This window comes from Periophthalmus magnuspinnatus, chromosome 5 (assembly GCF_009829125.3).
Source record: "Periophthalmus magnuspinnatus isolate fPerMag1 chromosome 5, fPerMag1.2.pri, whole genome shotgun sequence".
NCBI lineage: Eukaryota > Metazoa > Chordata > Actinopteri > Gobiiformes > Gobiidae > Periophthalmus > Periophthalmus magnuspinnatus.
In genome coordinates, this window is record NC_047130.1 from 3635197 (window position 1) to 3645566 (window position 10370).

Consider the following 10370-nt stretch of genomic DNA (forward strand, 5'->3'; position numbering starts at 1 on the left):
AGAATCAGCTCCACCAAATCCGAGGCCATGGTTCTCGACCGGAAAAAGGTGGTTTGCTCTCTCCGGGTGGGTGGTGAGTCTCTGCCCCAAGTGGAGGAGTTCAAGTATCTCAGGGTCTTGTTCACGAGTGAGGGAAGGATGGAGTGGGAGATTGACAGGCGGATCAGTGCAGCGTCTGCAGTGATGCGGTCGCTGTATCGGTCCGTTGTGGTGAAGAAGGAGCTGAGCCGGAAGGCGAAGCTCTCGATTTACCGGTCAATCTACGTTCCTACCCTCACCTATGGTCATGAGCTCTGGGTAATGACCGAAAGGACAAGGTCGCGGATACAAGCGGCCGAAATGGGTTTCCTCCGCAGAGTGGCTGGGCGCACCCTTAGGGATAGGGTGAGGAGCTCAGTCACACGGGAGGAGCTCGGAGTAGAGCCGCTGCTCCTACACGTTGAGAGGAGCCAGCTGAGGTGGCTCGGGCATCTGCTCAGGATGCTTCCCTAGGGAGATGTTCTGGGCATGTCCCACCGGGAGGAGGCCCCGGGGAAGACCCAGGACACGCTGGAGGGACTATGTCTCTCAGCTGGCCTGGGAACGCCTTGGGATCCCACCGGAGGAGCTGGAGGACGTGTCTGGGGTGAGGGAAGTTTGGGAATCCCTGCTTAGACTGCTGCCCCCGCGACCCGGCCCCGGATAAGCGGAAGAAAATGGGTGGATGGATGGATAATTTTATAATGGAGAATTGACAAAACTGGAGCCATAACAGTTGAGTTCATTTTGTTTTGTCAGACAAGTCCCCCTGAAATTCGATAACAATCACAAGCTAGCTCGCATTAGCAATCAGTTTTTTTCAGTAATTCTCACCTTTTTCTGTTGAAAAGCAAACATCTAAATGCGACCGTATTGATCACCAGCTCCTGAAATGTGTTGTTTAAATAACTTTTGTATTTTATCTTGAATTTTTAGACAATCTGAAAATGCATCAGGCTGTGTTTGCTAATGTGAGCATTGTGTCACCATGGTAATGACTGAACACCCCCGTCCCTCGATACGTTGGAATCTGTCCTTATATTGTTTTCGTACTGTTGCACTGTGTTACTTATAGACCCTTTTAATTGGTGTCTGGGGGTGGAGGGGTAAATTAACAAGTTTGCCAATTATTGCAAAGGTTGGAGGTGAAGAAAGAATGTTGTACTAACAAGGAACTTGAGGCATTTTATAACAGTGGAAAAGGGCGACAGAATGCCTCAACGTGTCAACTCTATACACATTGAATCTGTATTATAAGCACATAATTATCACTCTGCAGTTGACTTCAGTGGTGAGGAAAAGCCTACAAACTCATTTGCGTTTGTTCATTTTAATATTTTTTTTCTTTCATTTATTTGAACTCCTTGCGGGGAAATTTGTCTCACTTTGCATATAACCTATTCCATATGACTTATCCTCCCCCATCTAGAAAACTGTCAGGAGTAGTAGATCCCCTTCTTGCCACTTTTAGACACGTATTGTACATTTCTTATGTTTATGAGGGATTACGGAGCACCCGAGGAACATGGGGAATGCAAAGAATAGAGCACACAACCTTCTTACTGAGCAATAATAGGGCTTAGGTGGTCAGAACAGGATCTGGCTCTACTTACTGTTCAGCGATGGATGGAACAATAATTTTTGGCAGTCAGTATTTATCATGGGTACTTTTTCTTTGTACTAGTGAGTAGTGTTGAATGGAGTTGAATGAATAACCTCTATAATTATTATAGATACAAACCATGTGTGTTTCATTCAAAACATTTTTTTTTTTTTTTAGGATATTCCTGCTGTGGGGTTATGTTTTAGTGGCATAATTTAGTTTTGATATCGTTTATAATTTTCTTCTTCTATATATTGTACCACTTAATCCGGTGACTCTGACCCTACATGTGCACCATGCTACATTGTTTGTCCACTTGTGGAATGGTGTCTGTCCAATGTGTCTAGCATATTTAGAGATGCTAATGGTGGGGAGGTGGCAAAGAGAAACTCGGGGGCAATGATTTGCCTTGCAAAGCACACCCATCTGCCCTTTGGACGGCTCATTGGCTCCCAAGATCAGGTGCAGAGTGAACTGGAATCATTTGGATAATTGACCTTCTGTGTGCATATATTACAATAAATTAATTAGGATTGGCCAAGCAGCATTAGAAACAAAGCTGAAAATGTTGGCTCTTTTAAATTCATTTGGTAGCTTGTTGTATTCGGTCTCAGCAGTGATTATGTATGCCCATTTCTAACTATTATGCATATGCTCCATTTTATAGGAAAAGTCATGGGCTGCCCCTCAAGTAGAAACATATGGGTCAGATTTTATTGTGTGGGATCATATTGAAATTTAAAGACATCGAAAGAAACTATGTAGCCTGCGTGCACAGGTTTAAAATGAACCTGGGCTGCCAGTGTCCTAACCTGCATATAGAGAACATAGACACATCTTTTTCATTGTCAATGTACAGCATACTACAGCAGCAGAGGCACTGATTAATGGTTGGCTGCAGCTGCTGGGGTTTAGGTAATGAGGATTCAGATCCGAGAGAGTCCTTTTAGGTTTTAACCCAACTGGATTTCAGCATTGAAACTGGCAACCCAAATGAGAGACGCCTATGAGGCTCATTCTGCTTTCTGGTAATCGGATAATCGTCTTGAGAACCGAAACACCGCATTATAACATAAACAACATGACCATCATGACCAAAGTTTTTGTAATTAGAATACACGGGCATTTCAGTTGCTATCAGTAAAAGCTTTGATCACCTCTACACCATATCTGCGGACACAGTTAAATCATATCTATGGAATATAAAATTTACATTACATACTTACATACAGTTTCTTTAAAAGTTGGAGATGTAGCGTACAAATTTGCACCATGTCACAAGTCCAGAATGACTACTGTCTTATCTCCATTCCCATACATGACCTTGGATTTGGTTTTAAAGTGTCCACGCTGTGTCGACGTACGCATGTGTGTCTCATTGGAGCCTGATGGACAGCCATTAACCCGCGGTGAGGAGGTTGAGGAATATTTATGTCTACCTGTCAGTGGTGACACGACACCCTCTGGGGATGAATAATATGCTTGGCCCCGCACTGGCTCCAATTGTGCAGCCCCCTTGCAGCTGTGTGTGTGTTATAGAGTGTGAGCTTTATGTGTGTGTGTGTGTTGGACATTGTAATACCCTGAGGTGAGCAGCGGGTGACCAGTCCTACATCCCATGCTGACATCTGACAAACTCTCCGCTCACCACAAAGCTCTGCCGCGCTACACTGGCCACGTACCATTGCTCGTGCTTTAGTGCTGTACGTCACATGAACTGTACTTACACACCTTATTAATGAGCTAATTATCTGTTGGTCATTACATGGTTCCTAATGGTGGTAATATAATTGTAATGATTTTGTCAATGGGCTGTAGCCAATAACTACGTTGCACAGACAGACAACCAAATTGGTGTTGCACATTAACATTTCTAGGATGGTTAAATGTTCAGGTCCACTTTTGACTAGTTGTTCTGTATACCTCAAATAGTTTAGAAGTTTCTGGGCTACTGCGGGTATGCCAGGGTCTGTGAGAGCTTCAGCAGTGTCACATCTGTTCCTGGCTACAACAATGTACTGAATGTTTCCAACTGCTCTCGATCCCCCTGTTACCTGCTGAAAAAATTGTAATCGACCAGTGTTTTTAACATTTCTCTGTTACAAGCAGAGGAAAGTTCTTTTTCAGGTTCCATCTGATGACTTGATATTTCGGTCAGATCATAATACAGTGGTCCCTCCCTTTTTTACAATTATTATATGTTTTAAGGCTGTAAAATTAATTCCTGTTTAATTAATTAATAGTGATTCACGCATTCTGTACTGTACAGGAGACACGGAACGAAGGAGATTGATTAACAATGGTCTACAGTCCTATAGCCAATCAGGACGCAGAACACAACGCACGATCATACGCTGTAAAAAAAAAGCATGTAAAATTGCACCCAAAAAATTCTGCGAGACCGCGAAACGTGCGCCTCGATATAGCGAGGGACCAATATAATGCATTGGTTTTAAAGAACAACTTTCAAGACACACTTTGCATTGGATTATTGCTTCATTCTACAGTCTACACTCAGCCACAGTTGCCCTGGGGTAGACTGACGCAAGCAAGTGTCTTGCTTAAGGATACAACCACAGTATGCTTTGCTTGTTTTTACAGACAGGAATATGGTGATTTCTGTCTTTGAAGAAAGTAAAAAAAAAAAAAAGAAAGAAAATTGTCACTTGATTGATGTAAAAAAAACATATTACCCCACCAAACTAAACAATAATTAAACTGCAATTAACAAGTTTTCCTGTTTTTATATCTAATCAGATGTTTAAGTAAAAAGTCTCATATAGACCAGAGCTGTGTGCTGCTATCCCACTCTCCCAGGTGAAGAACATCATCTCCGGCCATGGACCTGACAGGAGGCAGGGCTGGATGGTGAACCCTGCAGTGAAAGTGCAGATAGTCATCAGTCAGGAGGTGTCTGTGGCGAGGACATGGACGCTCCGTGACATGACGCTGTCTGTCTCCTCAGCACAACCAAGAAGGGCCTGTCATGCTTCAGCAGGCCGGATAATTATTTCCCTCTTATCCCTCTTTGCCAGGGCCCCTCCAAGCCTACAATGGAGCGAGCGCTGCACCTCCCTCACTGTCATTCACACACCCTTTCAGCCTTTTCTTACCCTCAAAGAATAGGGTTCATATGCCAAACACCGGGGCTGTGCAATTTTTGGGCGACAAAAATTAAATTGGGATTTTTCTGACAGGTTTTGTAAGAGTGTCTCTATATGTGTCCAAATGAGGATTCAGTTCACAGCGGACATTTTTAAAACAGCTGAGAATTTATATATGAGAGAAGATTGAAATAGTAGAATAATATGACTTTCAGTTACTGGATAAATTGGTTCACAAAATTGAAGTAAAGTTCACAAATTAACTTAACCTTTTTTGTGAAAATGATAACAAATGTATTTTCAAAATGTTTTTTGTCTTGTTTTTATGATTACTGCATAAACATACATTTATTTGTGATTAATTAAGATGCCCTTCCAAACATTATCCTATACTATATGCTGAAGGTGGTTAGTGTTTGCGTTTGTTTGCATGTCTGTTTATGCACTGCTCTCGTAGAAAGTAGCTCCATCCAAAAAGCATGCAAGACTTCTCATTCAGCTGTGAAGTGAGGCACAATTACGGCGTACGAGTCTCGGAAGGAATGAAATGACTTTTTGGAATTGCTTGGCTCCGTCTGAAGTCTGAGTGCGCGTTTGTCACAGATGTTGATGTTTATCATTTTCTCCGTAACAAGGCAGAATTTGCTTATTTTTGTAGACGAGGTTTTCGTTTCCTGTTTGTGGCGAAGATGTTTTGCGCAAAGATAATTGATTTGAACACATTGTTTTAGCAGCCAAAAAGTATTGGCGAGTTCATATTTTTGGGTAAAGATTTTAAAATTACATCGTCTCTGTCTGTGCTGTAGAATGTTATTGGAAAGCGTATTCTCTGGCATATATTTGTTTGTGTAAACTTGTGAGAACCTGGATATTCAGAGTCTAACCAGTTGATTTACTGCATGATTAGACAGTTTATCATTGCATGCATATTTGTAAATGTATTTTGAGCTACATAAAGTGAGATTGTGGCTGTAATTGGCACGGTGAGGCCAGCCTAATTTAGAAGTTGTGCATGTTAACCTGTATCCCCAGGGCCAAGTCCCCAGCAGATCACACAAATAAACAAGGATTGCCAAAGCGGGCAGCGACTGTAGAGGCTGTCTCCACCAGATAACACAGAACAATAGCCCTTAATAGGCCACAGCGCCCATCTCCAGCCATGGCTTTTTTTCTGCTCCTATCAGCGCTCCACTAACAAAGAACAACAAGATGCTCTGCCTTTTCTTTTTCCTGCAGCGATTAGCTGTGCTGCACAGGGCTGTGGGCATGGAAATGTGTATCTGAGTGATAATTCACACCAGCCAAGAATAGTGTGCTCGAAGAATGATAAAGAATACAGTGTTTTTCACTCTGATGAATCATCAAATGCGACATCATTCAAAACAAGTTTAAACTCACTTTTTTGAAGATGTCACAGTGCTTAGCAGGGATTCTATCTCTCAGCCAGAAGGTTATGGGTTTGGTCTCAGGCTAGACTGTCAAAATGACAGAGCCTTACGTTAGTTAAATTTAAACATATATGTTGGTATATGAAAGAACTGTTTCACTTTTTATTTCAAAATATTTTAAGTCTCTAAATACCACTTCCTATGTGATGTGCCATTCTCCTGTGTCCCCTGTTCAGAATAATCAGTGACTTTGTAGCCTTGCTCGCCATACAGCTTTCCAGTAGCATGCAGTGGCAAGCAGACTTGGCATGAACATCAATATTACATTGCAAATTAGAATATTTATTATTTTGTTTGAGCCTGCAGTGGTCCACAGTACACAAGTGCTTTTACACCTGGAGAAGACGACAAGTTGTTTTAGAGGCTTGTACATGTAGACAGTGTGGCACAGCATGGCCTCCGTAGCACAGAACTACAACAAAAGTTAATGAGACATTCAGAACCGCTACTAAAGGACACTGTGACTACCGCCGTGCTTCAAACAGGCACAAGTGTGGGAAAACAGGATTATTTGGATAAAATTTACAACCAATTAGGTGCACGTTTGACACGCAGTGACCCTAGATTTTATTAGACAAGCACTACTTGCCTTGATTGCTCTGACCCCACACCTCAGCAGCTTTCTCACTGGATACTGTGAAAGTCTGTGAAGTATTTTTCTCAGAAGCATTGTGTCACACATAACCTGTACGAGTTATGAAAAAGCTTTTGTGAAGAATCTGGACATTTCTTTGAAAACCACAGCTTGTATAATCACCATGTTTGTTTGAAGTCAGGATTCCAGAGATGGTTTGTTTCTCATTTTAACTCTTCACTGAAAACCAGTTACATCTAATTAGTACCAGACATAATTATTTGTATAGTATGGAGATTTAGTATAGAATTGTAATAACATATGTAATTTTAATTTTACATGAAAAAAATATAAAAATGCACAGTTGAGTGAGATTTTTTTTTGTCCTCAATAAGCTGATGGAGTTGATAAAAACAGATGGAAAAGGTGCTGTCTGCCTCTGACACAAAAGCCTTGTGGGGCTGGCACGGGCAGCAGCACTGATCCTGTTCTGTGAAATGAGAGTCATTTGAGCGGCGCACATAAGGCAGTGGCTCGGGCCATACTGCTACGCAGAGATCCCTGAAAAGCGTGAGCTGCTACATTACAACCCATGCCTTTATGCTGAGCTCTGATGAAAGAAATCCACCTGCTGCCAACTTACCTGAAATGAATACCTTTAAGGAGGGAGGCTGTGGTTGCCGCGACAACTCTCCCCAGTGAGACGCAGGAGATTTCAGACAGATTGGAGTATGCACTGCCATTTCATACCTGAAGATAGGATTTCCGAAACACTCAGCGCCTCAGTGGAGCTGAGCCGAGGTGGACATTTGATTGCAAAGGGCATCATGCCAGGACCTGCATTTAGCTCAGGGTTTTCATCCAGTCCACTCAGCCACAGATGTTTTGCAGAGGAAATCTGTTTCCTAGACATTTTTACAGGAAGTATGTAAACTATGCAACTCTATCGCAGTTTAAGTCCACTTTGTTATAATTGTTTTCCAGATCCTCTTCTTACACTTAAATCAAGGACTGAAACTGGAGTATTTCACACATTTGTGAGCTTAAAGGTGTATGGTGCAACTTTTGTGGTTGAGGATCCACCTACTTGTCTTGTTATCTAATTCCATGGAGACAAGTGTGAGGTCCCACAAAGTTACAGTTTAGATCTGTGGAGAGGTGACACTGATTATTGTTTTCAAGGCATTTTTGAGGATTTAAAAAACTGCACTTTAATAAATTCTAGATAGGTAAGTTAAAGGGACAAGTTAGTAGCCAACCCCCCACTAGAAAAGTTACATATAGCACCTTTAACCCTCAATTACTAGGCAAAAATCCATTGAAACCACCTCCATCTAAAAGAGGTGTAAATACAACCTTAGGGCTAAATAATGTAAATGTCTTGAAACAGTTTAGTTTTTGTTTTGTTTTTTCTCTTAAAGTCTTAACAATAACTCCATGATAAACTTCACACACGTTTTCTGATGCAGCCCACAATGCTTGCAATAGTGCATGCAAAACACAACCAGAAAAATTACAAAAAGACAAACTTCCAGCAAAGTGCAACTCCCAGCTACATCCATATTTCTATAAACTGCATTTACTTTTGTGCCAAGCAGCATAAATCACGTCCTATGTATCATTAATATACATGGTTGTCAATAGGAGACGCATGAATGGAAGAAATATGGTTCTTCCCAAAAGAGGCACAATTGAAAAATGGTCTGCAGATATATAGAGAGAATAGAGACTTCCCCCTGTGCAGCTTCACAAGGCCTCTGAAACTCTACTGCCCCCCAGTGGCTACTCTGTGCCACGTTTGTGTGCGGGCTTTGTGTTTATGTAGGCAGATCTGTGCTGTATAAATAATAGGTTCTATGGAATGGTGCACAGTAGACCCAGGCTTCACATTGCTTATTCAGAATACACATACATATTGTTATGTGCCACTTTTACCTGTATTTGAATATTCCACGGTGAATATAGATTTTGTGAGTGGGCCCAGGGACAATATATGAATATACTTCCTCAAAACTGCTTTGGAAATCAGGCAGTCTCATTTCAATAATGTAATAAATAGTATTGTTATTTCCTTGCATAAATATGTGTGTGCAGCACTGGTGTTTTTTTTTTTTTTTTTGTTTTTTTTTTTCATACCAAATTTGTGTTGGTGAGAGCAGCTTAATTTATATTTTAAGGTTGCTTTATAATTTGGGAGATGAGGACATGATTTTTTTCTACTATACCGTCTATAGTGGAACATTATGAATCATTCCAGCTACTTTAGTATTTCACGGGATTAATTATACGCACATTATTATGAGCGTAAATGTATGAAAAGCATGTATACAAATCGCCTCAGAGGCATTCAAGTGAGTCTTGGCCTTCTTACTTAACAGTCTCTATTAGCGTCGTAACGTTTAGTCGCGGCTTTACGGCCACAATGGACGACACTGTATTAAAATGGTCCTGCAGAGAAATGATTGTAGCTAACCAAGGTTAATGTAAATGTACTAAGTGTACAGCCAGGCCCTGCGGCTGTCAGCCTGATCACGGACCCAGTAGTGCGTTCACATGTTTCTTTTAGTATAAATCCAATGTTGTCCTATTTAGAATGGACACAGAATGACCTTTGATTATTCTCTTATACACAAGATTATGTTTTACTTAAAAGTGGATTATATAACTTTTTTGGTGGTGAGTATTCCACCTGCTTGTTTCCATGGAGATGTGATTGTTTTGCATAGAATATTCACTGTGTTCGATAAAACTAAAAATATCCTTAGGGACGAGGAAGTGGTGGCACCAGGCCAAGTTACAGGTCAGATCTGTGGAGAATCGAGCCTACTCACAGTAACAACAATTGTATTTATTTTTTTTAATGCACCGGTATCTGTTTAGCAATAAAACACCTGTAACTGATAAACACAAGATGAATAAGTATAATGCTATATTGTGTAACATTCACAGACAAAGCAGTAACATACTGTACTATGGAACAAAGCAGGCCCCTCACTGGAAAAGTTAAATAGTGCACTTTTAACAGCATGTGTATTGGATGTTGGTTAAGTGTTTTAGAATCATTTTGAACAGCAACATCATTAGAACAACAAAATATCTTAATCATTTACAAAATAAATTACAAAATAGATTTGAAGTACACAAGTAAAGGGGTACTGCTTTACCAGTTGTACGCTCTTTTTATTGGTTCTCATAAGACTGTCAGTTGGCTCGCTCTGAGGGGACAGTGCCATGGTTGTTGCTCTGATAGCTATCCAAGTCCTTGATCTGTGGTCCCTGTAAACATCATTACCACATAGAAAACACACACGTACACGCGCGCACACACAGCCGCTCATCCAAATGGCCGCTCACAGATTAGCAGTGATTATAAACAAACATGGGGGATTAATCCTGTGTGTACGCTCAGTCTACTTTTCCACTGAGCTAGCAAGCTAATTACCAAGTGCTTACATTGTGTAAAAGTACATACACAAGTGTGATGACTGGCTTCCTTTGCTACTCGGTATATATACTTTGTAAATTGTCTTTGAACACAATAAGGGAAATGATCCCCATATTCTGCTGCTTTTAATGGTATGTAAATGTTTCGGTATGTTCTGTCTGTATAGTGCTGTCACATA

The 10370-nt window shown here is 41.0% G+C and overlaps 1 protein-coding gene across 1 annotated transcript in view; it reads left to right on the plus strand.

Moving 5' to 3' along the window:
* suclg2 (succinate-CoA ligase GDP-forming subunit beta) overlaps positions 1 to 10370 on the plus strand; it is a 98880-nt gene that overhangs the window by 74897 nt on the left and 13613 nt on the right. The window lies entirely within an intron of this gene.